We start from the raw sequence: 16,583 nt of genomic DNA on the forward strand, positions 1-16,583 counted from the left end.
CCAGCAACAGCTTTCCGGGCTGCCACCTTCCGTGTGGGACAAGGAGCCGGACGTTTGCCTTTTCGAAAACAGGCTCTGCCGAGGATGCGCACCGTGAGATGTTCCTTCTCTGGGCAAGCACAGATCCCCAAACCTGTTGTGCCTGTGAATAGGCCGCAGGGGGAAGGTGAAGACCAGCAACAGCTTTCAGGGCTGCCACCTTCCGTGTGGGACAAGGAGCCGGACGTTTGCCTTTTCGGGAACAGGCTCTGCCGAGGATGCGCACCGTGAGATGTTCCTTCTCTGGGCAAGCACAGATCCCCAAACCTGTTGTGCCTGTGAATAGGCTGCAGGGGGAAGGTGAAGACCAGCAACAGCTTTCCGGGCTGCCACCTTCCATGTGGGACAAGGAGCCGGACGTTTGCCTTTTCGGGAACAGGCTCTGCCGAGGATGCGCACCGTGAGATGTTCCTTCTCTGGGCAAGCAGAGATCCCAAAACCTGTTGTGCCTGTGAATAGGCTGCAGGGGGAAGGTGAAGACCAGCAACAGCTTTCCGGGCTGCCACCTTCCGTGTGGGACAAGGAGCCGGACGTTTGCCTTTTCGGGAACAGGCTCTGCCGAGGATGCGCACCGTGAGATGTTCCTTCTCTGGGCAAGCACAGATCCCAAAACCTGTTGTGCCTGTGAATAGGCTGCAGGGGGAAGGTGAAGACCAGCAACAGCTTTCCGGGCTGCCACCTTCCGTGTGGGACAAGGAGCCGGACGTTTGCCTTTTTGGGAACAGGCTCTGCCGAGGATGCGCACCGTGAGATGTTCCTTCTCTGGGCAAGCACAGATCCCCAAACCTGTTGTGCCTGTGAATAGGCTGCAGGGGGAAGGTGAAGACCAGCAACAGCTTTCCGGGCTGCCACCTTCCGTGTGGGACAAGGAGCCGGACGTTTGCCTTTTCGGGAACAGGCTCTGCCGAGGATGCGCACCGTGAGATGTTCCTTCTCTGCGCAAGCAGAGATCCCCAAACCTGTTGTGCCTGTGAATAGGCTGCAGGGGGAAGGTGAAGACCAGCAACAGCTTTCCGGGCTGCCACCTTCCGTGTGGGACAAGGAGCCGGACGTTTGCCTTTTCGGGAACAGGCTCTGCCGAGGATGCGCACCGTGAGATGTTCCTTCTCTGGGCAAGCAGAGATCCCCAAACCTGTTGTGCCTGTGAATAGGCTGCAGGGGGAAGGTGAAGACCAGCAACAGCTTTCCGGGCTGCCACCATCCGTGTGGGACAAGGAGCCGGATGTTTGCCTTTTCGGGAACAGGCTCTGCCGAGGATGCGCACCGTGAGATGTTCCTTCTCTGCGCAAGCAGAGATCCCAAAACCTGTTGTGCCTGTGAATAGGCTGCAGGGGGAAGGTGAAGACCAGCAACAGCTTTCAGGTCTGCCACCTTCCGTGTGGGACAAGGAGCCGGACGTTTGCCTTTTCGGGAACAGGCTCTGCCGAGGATGCGCACCGTGAGAGATTGCGTCTTTGGGCAAGCACAGATCCCAAAACCTGTTGTGCCTGTGAATAGGCTGCAGGGGGAAGGTGAAGACCAGCAACAGCTTTCAGGGCTGCCACCTTCCGTGTGGGACAAGGAGCCGGACGTTTGCATTTCAGGAACAGGCTCTGCCGAGGATGCGCACCGTGAGATGTTCCTTCTCTGGGCAAGCAGAGATCCCCAAACCTGTTGTGCCTGTGAATAGGCTGCAGGGGGAAGGTGAAGACCAGCAAGAGCTTTCCGGGCTGCCACCTTCCGTGTGGGACAAGGAGCCGGACGTTTGCCTTTTCGGGAACAGGCTCTGCCGAGGATGCGCACCGTGAGATGTTCCTTCTCTGGGCAAGCACAGATCCCAAAACCTGTTGTGCCTGTGAATAGGCTGCAGGGGGAAGGTGAAGACCAGCAACAGCTTTCCGGGCTGCCACCTTCCGTGTGGGACAAGGAGCCGGACGTTTGCCTTTTCGGGAACAGGCTCTGCCGAGGATGCGCACCGTGAGATGTTCCTTCTCTGGGCAAGCACAGATCCCCAAACCTGTTGTGCCTGTGAATAGGCTGCAGGGGGAAGGTGAAGACCAGCAACAGCTTTCAGGGCTGCCACCTTCCGTGTGGGACAAGGAGCCGGACGTTTGCCTTTTCGGGAACAGGCTCTGCTGAGGATGCGCACCGTGAGATGTTCCTTCTCTGGGCAAGCAGAGATCCCAAAACCTGTTGTGCCTGTGAATAGGCTGCAGGGGGAAGGTGAAGACCAGCAACAGCTTTCCGGGCTGCCACCTTCCGTGTGGGACAAGGAGCCGGACATTTGCCTTTTCGGGAACAGGCTCTGCCGAGGATGCGCACCGTGAGATGTTCCTTCTCTGGGCAAGCACAGATCCCCAAACCTGTTGTGCCTGTGAATAGGCTGCAGGGGGAAGGTGAAGACCAGCAACAGCTTTCCGGGCTGCCACCTTCCGTGTGGGACAAGGAGCCGGACGTTTGCCTTTTCGGGAACAGGCTCTGCCGAGGATGCGCACCGTGAGAGATTGCGTCTTTGGGCAAGCACAGATCCCCAAACCTGTTGTGCCTGTGAATAAGCTGCAGGGGGAAGGTGAAGACCAGCAACAGCTTTCCGGGCTGCCACCTTCCGTGTGGGACAAGGAGCCGGACGTTTGCCTTTTCGGGAACAGGCTCTGCCGAGGATGCGCACCGTGAGATGTTCCTTCTCTGCGCAAGCAGAGATCCCAAAACCTGTTGTGCCTGTGAATAGGCTGCAGGGGGAAGGTGAAGACCAGCAACAGCTTTCCGGGCTGCCACCTTCCGTGTGGGACAAGGAGCCGGACGTTTGCCTTTTTGGGAACAGGCTCTGCCGAGGATGCGCACCGTGAGAGATTGCGTCTTTGGGAAAGCAGAGATTCCCAGTGCGGTGGTGCCTGTGAATAGGCTGCAGGGGGAAGGTGAAGACCAGCAACAGCTTTCCGGGCTGCCACCTTCCGTGTGGGACAAGGAGCCGGACGTTTGCCTTTTCGGGAACAGGCTCTGCCGAGGATGCGCACCGTGAGATGTTCCTTCTCTGGGCAAGCACAGATCCCCAAACCTGTTGTGCCTGTGAATAGGCTGCAGGGGGAAGGTGAAGACCAGCAACAGCTTTCCGGGCTGCCACCTTCCGTGTGGGACAAGGAGCCGGACGTTTGCCTTTTCGGGAACAGGCTCTGCCGAGGATGCGCACCGTGAGATGTTCCTTCTCTGGGCAAGCAGAGATCCCAAAACCTGTTGTGCCTGTGAATAGGCTGCAGGGGGAAGGTGAAGACCAGCAAGAGCTTTCCGGGCTGCCACCTTCCGTGTGGGACAAGGAGCCGGACGTTTGCCTTTTCGGGAACAGGCTCTGCCGAGGATGCGCACCGTGAGAGATTGCGTCTTTGGGCAAGCACAGATCCCCAAACCTGTTGTGCCTGTGAATAGGCTGCAGGGGGAAGGTGAAGACCAGCAACAGCTTTCCGGGCTGCCACCTTCCGTGTGGGACAAGGAGCCGGAGGTTTGCCTTTTCGGGAACAGGCTCTGCCGAGGATGCGCACCGTGAGATGTTCCTTCTCTGGGCAAGCACAGATCCCCAAACCTGTTGTGCCTGTGAATAGGCTGCAGGGGGAAGGTGAAGACCAGCAACAGCTTTCCGGGCTGCCACCTTCCGTGTGGGACAAGGAGCCGGACGTTTGCCTTTTCGGGAACAGGCTCTGCCGAGGATGCGCACCGTGAGATGTTCCTTCTCTGGGCAAGCACAGATCCCCAAACCTGTTGTGCCTGTGAATAGGCTGCAGGGGGAAGGTGAAGACCAGCAACAGCTTTCCGGGCTGCCACCTTCCGTGTGGGACAAGGAGCCGGACGTTTGCCTTTTCGGGAACAGGCTCTGCCGAGGATGCGCACCGTGAGATGTTCCTTCTCTGGGCAAGCACAGATCCCCAAACCTGTTGTGCCTGTGAATAGGCTGCAGGGGGAAGGTGAAGACCAGCAACAGCTTTCCGGGCTGCCACCTTCCGTGTGGGACAAGGAGCCGGACGTTTGCCTTTTCGGGAACAGGCTCTGCCGAGGATGCGCACCGTGAGATGTTCCTTCTCTGGGCAAGCACAGATCCCCAAACCTGTTGTGCCTGTGAATAGGCTGCAGGGGGAAGGTGAAGACCAGCAACAGCTTTCCGGGCTGCCACCTTCCGTGTGGGACAAGGAGCCGGACGTTTGCCTTTTCGGGAACAGGCTCTGCCGAGGATGCGCACCGTGAGATGTTCCTTCTCTGGGCAAGCACAGATCCCCAAACCTGTTGTGCCTGTGAATAGGCTGCAGGGGGAAGGTGAAGACCAGCAACAGCTTTCCGGGCTGCCACCTTCCGTGTGGGACAAGGAGCCGGACGTTTGCCTTTTCGGGAACAGGCTCTGCCGAGGATGCGCACCGTGAGAGATTGCGTCTTTGGGCAAGCACAGATCCCCAAACCTGTTGTGCCTGTGAATAAGCTGCAGGGGGAAGGTGAAGACCAGCAACAGCTTTCCGGGCTGCCACCTTCCGTGTGGGACAAGGAGCCGGACGTTTGCCTTTTCGGGAACAGGCTCTGCCGAGGATGCGCACCGTGAGATGTTCCTTCTCTGCGCAAGCAGAGATCCCAAAACCTGTTGTGCCTGTGAATAGGCTGCAGGGGGAAGGTGAAGACCAGCAACAGCTTTCCGGGCTGCCACCTTCCGTGTGGGACAAGGAGCCGGACGTTTGCCTTTTTGGGAACAGGCTCTGCCGAGGATGCGCACCGTGAGATGTTCCTTCTCTGGGCAAGCACAGATCCCAAAACCTGTTGTGCCTGTGAATAGGCTGCAGGGGGAAGGTGAAGACCAGCAACAGCTTTCAGGGCTGCCACCTGCCGTGTGGGACAAGGAGCCGGACGTTTGCCTTTTCGGGAACAGGCTCTGCCGAGGATGCGCACCGTGAGATGTTCCTTCTCTGGGCAAGCAGAGATCCCCAAACCTGTTGTGCCTGTGAATAGGCTGCAGGGGGAAGGTGAAGACCAGCAAGAGCTTTCCGGGCTGCCACCTTCCGTGTGGGACAAGGAGCCGGACGTTTGCCTTTTCGGGAACAGGCTCTGCCGAGGATGCGCACCGTGAGATGTTCCTTCTCTGGGCAAGCACAGATCCCCAAACCTGTTGTGCCTGTGAATAGGCTGCAGGGGGAAGGTGAAGACCAGCAACAGCTTTCCGGGCTGCCACCTTCCGTGTGGGACAAGGAGCCGGACGTTTGCCTTTTTGGGAACAGGCTCTGCCGAGGATGCGCACCGTGAGAGATTGCGTCTTTGGGAAAGCAGAGATTCCCAGTGCGGTGGTGCCTGTGAATAGGCTGCAGGGGGAAGGTGAAGACCAGCAACAGCTTTCCGGGCTGCCACCTTCCGTGTGGGACAAGGAGCCGGACGTTTGCCTTTTCGGGAACAGGCTCTGCCGAGGATGCGCACCGTGAGATGTTCCTTCTCTGGGCAAGCACAGATCCCCAAACCTGTTGTGCCTGTGAATAGGCTGCAGGGGGAAGGTGAAGACCAGCAACAGCTTTCCGGGCTGCCACCTTCCGTGTGGGACAAGGAGCCGGACGTTTGCCTTTTCGGGAACAGGCTCTGCCGAGGATGCGCACCGTGAGATGTTCCTTCTCTGGGCAAGCACAGATCCCCAAACCTGTTGTGCCTGTGAATAGGCTGCAGGGGGAAGGTGAAGACCAGCAACAGCTTTCCGGGCTGCCACCTTCCGTGTGGGACAAGGAGCCGGACGTTTGCCTTTTCGGGAACAGGCTCTGCCGAGGATGCGCACCGTGAGATGTTCCTTCTCTGGGCAAGCACAGATCCCCAAACCTGTTGTGCCTGTGAATAGGCTGCAGGGGGAAGGTGAAGACCAGCAACAGCTTTCCGGGCTGCCACCTTCCGTGTGGGACAAGGAGCCGGACGTTTGCCTTTTCGGGAACAGGCTCTGCCGAGGATGCGCACCGTGAGAGATTGCGTCTTTGGGCAAGCACAGATCCCCAAACCTGTTGTGCCTGTGAATAGGCTGCAGGGGGAAGGTGAAGACCAGCAACAGCTTTCCGGGCTGCCACCTTCCGTGTGGGACAAGGAGCCGGACGTTTGCCTTTTCGGGAACAGGCTCTGCCGAGGATGCGCACCGTGAGATGTTCCTTCTCTGGGCAAGCACAGATCCCCAAACCTGTTGTGCCTGTGAATAGGCTGCAGGGGGAAGGTGAAGACCAGCAACAGCTTTCCGGGCTGCCACCTTCCGTGTGGGACAAGGAGCCGGACGTTTGCCTTTTCGGGAACAGGCTCTGCCGAGGATGCGCACCGTGAGATGTTCCTTCTCTGGGCAAGCACAGATCCCCAAACCTGTTGTGCCTGTGAATAGGCTGCAGGGGGAAGGTGAAGACCAGCAACAGCTTTCCGGGCTGCCACCTTCCGTGTGGGACAAGGAGCCGGACGTTTGCCTTTTCGGGAACAGGCTCTGCCGAGGATGCGCACCGTGAGATGTTCCTTCTCTGGGCAAGCACAGATCCCCAAACCTGTTGTGCCTGTGAATAGGCTGCAGGGGGAAGGTGAAGACCAGCAACAGCTTTCCGGGCTGCCACCTTCCGTGTGGGACAAGGAGCCGGACGTTTGCCTTTTCGGGAACAGGCTCTGCCGAGGATGCGCACCGTGAGATTGTTCCTTCTCTGGGCAAGCACAGATCCCCAAACCTGTTGTGCCTGTGAATAGGCCGCAGGGGGAAGGTGAAGACCAGCAACAGCTTTCCGGGCTGCCACCTTCCGTGTGGGACAAGGAGCCGGACGTTTGCCTTTTCGGGAACAGGCTCTGCCGAGGATGCGCACCGTGAGATGTTCCTTCTCTGGGCAAGCACAGATCCCCAAACCTGTTGTGCCTGTGAATAGGCTGCAGGGGGAAGGTGAAGACCAGCAACAGCTTTCAGGGCTGCCACCTTCCGTGTGGGACAAGGAGCCGGACGTTTGCCTTTTCGGGAACAGGCTCTGCCGAGGATGCGCACCGTGAGATGTTCCTTCTCTGGGCAAGCACAGATCCCAAAACCTGTTGTGCCTGTGAATAGGCTGCAGGGGGAAGGTGAAGACCAGCAAGAGCTTTCAGGGCTGCCACCTTCCGTGTGGGACAAGGAGCCGGACGTTTGCCTTTTCGGGAACAGGCTCTGCCGAGGATGCGCACCGTGAGATGTTCCTTCTCTGGGCAAGCACAGATCCCCAAACCTGTTGTGCCTGTGAATAGGCCGCAGGGGGAAGGTGAAGACCAGCAACAGCTTTCCGGGCTGCCACCTTCCGTGTGGGACAAGGAGCCGGACGTTTGCCTTTTCGGGAACAGGCTCTGCCGAGGATGCGCACCGTGAGATGTTCCTTCTCTGGGCAAGCACAGATCCCCAAACCTGTTGTGCCTGTGAATAGGCTGCAGGGGGAAGGTGAAGACCAGCAACAGCTTTCCGGGCTGCCACCTTCCGTGTGGGACAAGGAGCCGGACGTTTGCCTTTTCGGGAACAGGCTCTGCCGAGGATGCGCACCGTGAGAGATTGCGTCTTTGAGAAAGCAGAGATTCCAAGTGCGGTGGTGCCTGTGAATAGGCTGCAGGGGGAAGGTGAAGACCAGCAACAGCTTTCCGGGCTGCCACCTTCCGTGTGGGACAAGGAGCCGGACGTTTGCCTTTTTGGGAACAGGCTCTGCCGAGGATGCGCACCGTGAGATGTTCCTTCTCTGGGCAAGCACAGATCCCCAAACCTGTTGTGCCTGTGAATAGGCTGCAGGGGGAAGGTGAAGACCAGCAACAGCTTTCCGGGCTGCCACCTTCCGTGTGGGACAAGGAGCCGGACGTTTGCCTTTTCGGGAACAGGCTCTGCCGAGGATGCGCACCGTGAGATGTTCCTTCTCTGGGCAAGCACAGATCCCCAAACCTGTTGTGCCTGTGAATAGGCTGCAGGGGGAAGGTGAAGACCAGCAACAGCTTTCCGGGCTGCCACCTTCCGTGTGGGACAAGGAGCCGGACGTTTGCCTTTTCGGGAACAGGCTCTGCCGAGGATGCGCACCGTGAGATGTTCCTTCTCTGGGCAAGCACAGATCCCCAAACCTGTTGTGCCTGTGACTAGGCTGCAGGGGGAAGGTGAAGACCAGCAACAGCTTTCCGGGCTGCCACCTTCCGTGTGGGACAAGGAGCCGGACGTTTGCCTTTTCGGGAACAGGCTCTGCCGAGGATGCGCACCGTGAGATGTTCCTTCTCTGGGCAAGCACAGATCCCCAAACCTGTTGTGCCTGTGAATAGGCTGCAGGGGGAAGGTGAAGACCAGCAACAGCTTTCCGGGCTGCCACCTTCCGTGTGGGACAAGGAGCCGGACGTTTGCCTTTTCGGGAACAGGCTCTGCCGAGGATGCGCACCGTGAGATGTTCCTTCTCTGGGCAAGCACAGATCCCAAAACCTGTTGTGCCTGTGAATAGGCTGCAGGGGGAAGGTGAAGACCAGCAAGAGCTTTCAGGGCTGCCACCTTCCGTGTGGGACAAGGAGCCGGATGTTTGCCTTTTCGGGAACAGGCTCTGCCGAGGATGCGCACCGTGAGAGATTGCGTCTTTGGGAAAGCAGAGATCCCCAAACCTGTTGTGCCTGTGAATAGGCTGCAGGGGGAAGGTGAAGACCAGCAAGAGCTTTCCGGGCTGCCACCTTCCGTGTGGGACAAGGAGCCGGACGTTTGCATTTCAGGAACAGGCTCTGCCGAGGATGCGCACCGTGAGATGTTCCTTCTCTGGGCAAGCACAGATCCCCAAACCTGTTGTGCCTGTGAATAGGCTGCAGGGGGAAGGTGAAGACCAGCAACAGCTTTCCGGGCTGCCACCTTCCGTGTGGGACAAGGAGCCGGACGTTTGCCTTTTCGGGAACAGGCTCTGCCGAGGATGCGCACCGTGAGAGATTGCGTCTTTGGGCAAGCAGAGATCCCAAAACCTGTTGTGCCTGTGAATAGGCTGCAGGGGGAAGGTGAAGACCAGCAACAGCTTTCCGGGCTGCCACCTTCCGTGTGGGACAAGGAGCCGGACGTTTGCCTTTTCGGGAACAGGCTCTGCCGAGGATGCGCACCGTGAGATGTTCCTTCTCTGGGCAAGCACAGATCCCCAAACCTGTTGTGCCTGTGAATAGGCTGCAGGGGGAAGGTGAAGACCAGCAACAGCTTTCCGGGCTGCCACCTTCCGTGTGGGACAAGGAGCCGGACGTTTGCCTTTTCGGGAACAGGCTCTGCCGAGGATGCGCACCGTGAGAGATTGCGTCTTTGGGCAAGCAGAGATCCCAAAACCTGTTGTGCCTGTGAATAGGCTGCAGGGGGAAGGTGAAGACCAGCAACAGCTTTCCGGGCTGCCACCTTCCGTGTGGGACAAGGAGCCGGACGTTTGCCTTTTCGGGAACAGGCTCTGCCGAGGATGCGCACCGTGAGATGTTCCTTCTCTGGGCAAGCACAGATCCCCAAACCTGTTGTGCCTGTGAATAGGCTGCAGGGGGAAGGTGAAGACCAGCAACAGCTTTCCGGGCTGCCACCTTCCGTGTGGGACAAGGAGCCGGACGTTTGCCTTTTCGGGAACAGGCTCTGCCGAGGATGCGCACCGTGAGATGTTCCTTCTCTGCGCAAGCAGAGATCCCAAAACCTGTTGTGCCTGTGAATAGGCTGCAGGGGGAAGGTGAAGACCAGCAACAGCTTTCCGGGCTGCCACCTTCCGTGTGGGACAAGGAGCCGGACGTTTGCCTTTTCGGGAACAGGCTCTGCCGAGGATGCGCACCGTGAGATGTTCCTTCTCTGGGCAAGCAGAGATCCCAAAACCTGTTGTGCCTGTGAATAGGCTGCAGGGGGAAGGTGAAGACCAGCAACAGCTTTCCGGGCTGCCACCTTCCGTGTGGGACAAGGAGCCGGACGTTTGCCTTTTTGGGAACAGGCTCTGCCGAGGATGCGCACCGTGAGATGTTCCTTCTCTGCGCAAGCACAGATCCCCAAACCTGTTGTGCCTGTGAATAGGCTGCAGGGGGAAGGTGAAGACCAGCAACAGCTTTCCGGGCTGCCACCTTCCGTGTGGGACAAGGAGCCGGACGTTTGCCTTTTCGGGAACAGGCTCTGCCGAGGATGCGCACCGTGAGATGTTCCTTCTCTGGGCAAGCAGAGATCCCAAAACCTGTTGTGCCTGTGAATAGGCTGCAGGGGGAAGGTGAAGACCAGCAACAGCTTTCCGGGCTGCCACCTTCCGTGTGGGACAAGGAGCCGGACGTTTGCCTTTTCGGGAACAGGCTCTGCCGAGGATGCGCACCGTGAGATGTTCCTTCTCTGGGCAAGCACAGATCCCCAAACCTGTTGTGCCTGTGACTAGGCTGCAGGGGGAAGGTGAAGACCAGCAACAGCTTTCCGGGCTGCCACCTTCCGTGTGGGACAAGGAGCTGCACGTTTGCCTTTTTGGGAACAGGCTCTGCCGAGGATGCGCACCGTGAGATGTTCCTTCTCTGCGCAAGCAGAGATCCCAAAACCTGTTGTGCCTGTGAATAGGCTGCAGGGGGAAGGTGAAGACCAGCAACAGCTTTCCGGGCTGCCACCTTCCGTGTGGGACAAGGAGCCGGACGTTTGCCTTTTCAGGAACAGGCTCTGCCGAGGATGCGCACTGTGAGAGATTGCGTCTTTGGGCAAGCACAGATCCCCAAACCTGTTGTGCCTGTGAATAGGCTGCAGGGGGAAGGTGAAGACCAGCAACAGCTTTCCGGGCTGCCACCTTCCGTGTGGGACAAGGAGCCGGACGTTTGCATTTCGGGAACAGGCTCTGCCGAGGATGCGCACCGTGAGATGTTCCTTCTCTGGGCAAGCACAGATCCCAAAACCTGTTGTGCCTGTGAATAGGCTGCAGGGGGAAGGTGAAGACCAGCAACAGCTTTCCGGGCTGCCACCTTCCGTGTGGGACAAGGAGCCGGACGTTTGCCTTTTCGGGAACAGGCTCTGCCGAGGATGCGCACCGTGAGATGTTCCTTCTCTGGGCAAGCACAGATCCCCAAACCTGTTGTGCCTGTGAATAGGCTGCAGGGGGAAGGTGAAGACCAGCAACAGCTTTCCGGGCTGCCACCTTCCGTGTGGGACAAGGAGCCGGACGTTTGCCTTTTCGGGAACAGGCTCTGCCGAGGATGCGCACCGTGAGATGTTCCTTCTCTGGGCAAGCAGAGATCCCCAAACCTGTTGTGCCTGTGAATAGGCTGCAGGGGGAAGGTGAAGACCAGCAACAGCTTTCCGGGCTGCCACCTTCCGTGTGGGACAAGGAGCCGGACGTTTGCCTTTTCGGGAACAGGCTCTGCCGAGGATGCGCACCGTGAGATGTTCCTTCACTGCGCAAGCAGAGATCCCCAAACCTGTTGTGCCTGTGAATAGGCTGCAGGGGGAAGGTGAAGACCAGCAAGAGCTTTCCGGGCTGCCACCTTCCGTGTGGGACAAGGAGCCGGACGTTTGCCTTTTCGGGAACAGGCTCTGCCGAGGATGCGCACCGTGAGATGTTCCTTCTCTGGGCAAGCAGAGATCCCAAAACCTGTTGTGCCTGTGAAAAGGCTGCAGGGGGAAGGTGAAGACCAGCAAGAGCTTTCCGGGCTGCCACCTTCCGTGTGGGACAAGGAGCCGGACGTTTGCCTTTTCGGGAACAGGCTCTGCCGAGGATGCGCACCGTGAGATGTTCCTTCTCTGGGCAAGCACAGATCCCCAAACCTGTTGTGCCTGTGAATAGGCTGCAGGGGGAAGGTGAAGACCAGCAACAGCTTTCAGGGCTGCCACCTTCCGTGTGGGACAAGGAGCCGGACGTTTGCCTTTTCGGGAACAGGCTCTGCCGAGGATGCGCACCGTGAGAGATTGCGTCTTTGGGCAAGCACAGATCCCAAAACCTGTTGTGCCTGTGAATAGGCTGCAGGGGGAAGGTGAAGACCAGCAACAGCTTTCCGGGCTGCCACCTTCCGTGTGGGACAAGGAGCCGGACGTTTGCCTTTTTGGGAACAGGCTCTGCCGAGGATGCGCACCGTGAGATGTTCCTTCTCTGGGCAAGCACAGATCCCAAAACCTGTTGTGCCTGTGAATAGGCTGCAGGGGGAAGGTGAAGACCAGCAACAGCTTTCCGGGCTGCCACCTTCCGTGTGGGACAAGGAGCCGGACGTTTGCCTTTTCGGGAACAGGCTCTGCCGAGGATGCGCACCGTGAGATGTTCCTTCTCTGGGCAAGCACAGATCCCAAAACCTGTTGTGCCTGTGAATAGGCTGCAGGGGGAAGGTGAAGACCAGCAACAGCTTTCCGGGCTGCCACCTTCCGTGTGGGACAAGGAGCCGGACGTTTGCCTTTTCGGGAACAGGCTCTGCCGAGGATGCGCACCGTGAGATGTTCCTTCTCTGGGCAAGCAGAGATCCCAAAACCTGTTGTGCCTGTGAGTAGGCTGCAGGGGGAAGGTGAAGACCAGCAAGAGCTTTCAGGGCTGCCACCTTCCGTGTGGGACAAGGAGCCGGACGTTTGCCTTTTCGGGAACAGGCTCTGCCGAGGATGCGCACCGTGAGATGTTCCTTCTCTGGGCAAGCAGAGATCCCAAAACCTGTTGTGCCTGTGAATAGGCTGCAGGGGGAAGGTGAAGACCAGCAACAGCTTTCCGGGCTGCCACCTTCCGTGTGGGACAAGGAGCCGGACGTTTGCCTTTTCGGGAACAGGCTCTGCCGAGGATGCGCACCGTGAGATGTTCCTTCTCTGCGCAAGCAGAGATCCCAAAACCTGTTGTGCCTGTGAATAGGCCGCAGGGGGAAGGTGAAGACCAGCAACAGCTTTCAGGGCTGCCACCTTCCGTGTGGGACAAGGAGCCGGACGTTTGCCTTTTCGGGAACAGGCTCTGCCGAGGATGCGCACCGTGAGATGTTCCTTCTCTGCGCAAGCAGAGATCCCCAAACCTGTTGTGCCTGTGAATAGGCTGCAGGGGGAAGGTGAAGACCAGCAACAGCTTTCCGGGCTGCCACCTTCCGTGTGGGACAAGGAGCCGGACGTTTGCCTTTTCGGGAACAGGCTCTGCCGAGGATGCGCACCGTGAGATGTTCCTTCTCTGGGCAAGCACAGATCCCCAAACCTGTTGTGCCTGTGAATAGGCTGCAGGGGGAAGGTGAAGACCAGCAACAGCTTTCCGGGCTGCCACCTTCCGTGTGGGACAAGGAGCCGGACGTTTGCCTTTTCGGGAACAGGCTCTGCCGAGGATGCGCACCGTGAGATGTTCCTTCTCTGGGCAAGCAGAGATCCCAAAACCTGTTGTGCCTGTGAATAGGCTGCAGGGGGAAGGTGAAGACCAGCAACAGCTTTCCGGGCTGCCACCTTCCGTGTGGGACAAGGAGCCGGACGTTTGCCTTTTCGGGAACAGGCTCTGCCGAGGATGCGCACCGTGAGATATTCCTTCTCTGCGCAAGCAGAGATCCCAAAACCTGTTGTGCCTGTGAATAGGCCGCAGGGGGAAGGTGAAGACCAGCAACAGCTTTCCGGGCTGCCACCTTCCGTGTGGGACAAGGAGCCGGACGTTTGCCTTTTCAGGAACAGGCTCTGCCGAGGATGCGCACCGTGAGATGTTCCTTCTCTGGGCAAGCAGAGATCCCAAAACCTGTTGTGCCTGTGAATAGGCTGCAGGGGGAAGGTGAAGACCAGCAACAGCTTTCCGGGCTGCCACCTTCCGTGTGGGACAAGGAGCCGGACGTTTGCCTTTTCGGGAACAGGCTCTGCCGAGGATGCGCACCGTGAGATGTTCCTTCTCTGGGCAAGCACAGATCCCCAAACCTGCTGTGCCTGTGAATAGGCTGCAGGGGGAAGGTGAAGACCAGCAACAGCTTTCAGGGCTGCCACCATCCGTGTGGGACAAGGAGCCGGATGTTTGCCTTTTCGGGAACAGGCTCTGCCGAGGATGCGCACCATGAGATGTTCCTTCTCTGCGCAAGCAGAGATCCCCAAACCTGTTGTGCCTGTGAATAGGCTGCAGGGGGAAGGTGAAGACCAGCAACAGCTTTCAGGGCTGCCACCTTCCGTGTGGGACAAGGAGCCGGACGTTTGCCTTTTCGGGAACAGGCTCTGCCGAGGATGCGCACCGTGAGATGTTCCTTCTCTGGGCAAGCACAGATCCCCAAACCTGTTGTGCCTGTGAATAGGCTGCAGGGGGAAGGTGAAGACCAGCAACAGCTTTCAGGGCTGCCACCATCCGTGTGGGACAAGGAGCCGGATGTTTGCCTTTTCGGGAACAGGCTCTGCCGAGGATGCGCACCGTGAGATGTTCCTTCTCTGCGCAAGCAGAGATCCCCAAACCTGTTGTGCCTGTGAATAGGCTGCAGGGGGAAGGTGAAGACCAGCAACAGCTTTCCGGGCTGCCACCTTCCGTGTGGGACAAGGAGCCGGACGTTTGCATTTCGGGAACAGGCTCTGCCGAGGATGCGCACCGTGAGATGTTCCTTCTCTGGGCAAGCACAGATCCCAAAACCTGTTGTGCCTGTGAATAGGCTGCAGGGGGAAGGTGAAGACCAGCAACAGCTTTCCGGGCTGCCACCTTCCGTGTGGGACAAGGAGCCGGACGTTTGCATTTCGGGAACAGGCTCTGCCGAGGATGCGCACCGTGAGATGTTCCTTCTCTGGGCAAGCACAGACCCCAAAACCTGTTGTGCCTGTGAATAGGCTGCAGGGGGAAGGTGAAGACCAGCAACAGCTTTCCGGGCTGCCACCTTCCGTGTGGGACAAGGAGCCGGACGTTTGCCTTTTTGGGAACAGGCTCTGCCGAGGATGCGCACCGTGAGATGTTCCTTCTCTGGGCAAGCACAGATCCCAAAACCTGTTGTGCCTGTGAATAGGCTGCAGGGGGAAGGTGAAGACCAGCAACAGCTTTCCGGGCTGCCACCTTCCGTGTGGGACAAGGAGCCGGACGTTTGCCTTTTCAGGAACAGGCTCTGCCGAGGATGCGCACCGTGAGATGTTCCTTCTCTGGGCAAGCACAGATCCCCAAACCTGTTGTGCCTGTGAATAGGCTGCAGGGGGAAGGTGAAGACCAGCAACAGCTTTCCGGGCTGCCACCTTCCGTGTGGGACAAGGAGCCGGACGTTTGCCTTTTCGGGAACAGGCTCTGCCGAGGATGCGCACCGTGAGATGTTCCTTCTCTGGGCAAGCAGAGATCCCCAAACCTGTTGTGCCTGTGAATAGGCTGCAGGGGGAAGGTGAAGACCAGCAACAGCTTTCCGGGCTGCCACCTTCCGTGTGGGACAAGGAGCCGGACGTTTGCCTTTTTGGGAACAGGCTCTGCCGAGGATGCGCACCGTGAGATGTTCCTTCTCTGGGCAAGCACAGATCCCCAAACCTGTTGTGCCTGTGAATAGGCTGCAGGGGGAAGGTGAAGACCAGCAACAGCTTTCCGGGCTGCCACCTTCAGTGTGGGACAAGGAGCCGGACGTTTGCCTTTTCGGGAACAGGCTCTGCCGAGGATGCGCACCGTGAGATGTTCCTTCTCTGGGCAAGCACAGATTCCCCAAAACTGTTGTGCCTGTGAATAGGCTGCAGGGGGAAGGTGAAGACCAGCAACAGCTTTCAGGGCTGCCACCATCCGTGTGGGACAAGGAGCCGGAGGTTTGCCTTTTCGGGAACAGGCTCTGCCGAGGATGCGCACCGTGAGATGTTCCTTCTCTGCGCAAGCAGAGATCCCAAAACCTGTTGTGCCTGTGAATAGGCTGCAGGGGGAAGGTGAAGACCAGCAACAGCTTTCAGGGCTGCCACCTTCCGTGTGGGACAAGGAGCCGGACGTTTGCCTTTTCGGGAACAGGCTCTGCCGAGGATGCGCACCGTGAGAGATTGCGTCTTTGGGCAAGCACAGATCCCCAAACCTGTTGTGCCTGTGAATAGGCTGCAGGGGGAAGGTGAAGACCAGCAACAGCTTTCCGGGCTGCCACCTTCCGTGTGGGACAAGGAGCCGGACGTTTGCATTTCGGGAACAGGCTCTGCCGAGGATGCGCACCGTGAGATGTTCCTTCTCTGGGCAAGCACAGATCCCCAAACCTGTTGTGCCTGTGAATAGGCTGCAGGGGGAAGGTGAAGACCAGCAACAGCTTTCCGGGCTGCCACCATCCGTGTGGGACAAGGAGCCGGATGTTTGCCTTCTCGGGAACAGGCTCTGCCGAGGATGCGCACCGTGAGATGTTCCTTCTCTGCGCAAGCAGAGATCCCAAAACCTGTTGTGCCTGTGAATAGGCTGCAGGGGGAAGGTGAAGACCAGCAACAGCTTTCAGGTCTGCCACCTTCCGTGTGGGACAAGGAGCCGGACGTTTGCCTTTTCGGGAACAGACTCTGCCGAGCATGCGCACCGTGAGATGTTCCTTCTCTGGGCAAGCACAGATCCCCAAACCTGTTGTGCCTGTGAATAGGCCGCAGGGGGAAGGTGAAGACCAGCAAGAGCTTTCCGGGCTGCCACCTTCCGTGTGGGACAAGGAGCCGGACGTTTGCCTTTTCGGGAACAGGCTCTGCCGAGGATGCGCACCGTGAGATGTTCCTTCTCTGGGCAAGCACAGATCCCCAAACCTGTTGTGCCTGTGAATAG

The sequence above is a fragment of the Haliaeetus albicilla genome, unplaced genomic scaffold, assembly GCF_947461875.1.
Source record: "Haliaeetus albicilla unplaced genomic scaffold, bHalAlb1.1 scaffold_39, whole genome shotgun sequence".
NCBI lineage: Eukaryota > Metazoa > Chordata > Aves > Accipitriformes > Accipitridae > Haliaeetus > Haliaeetus albicilla.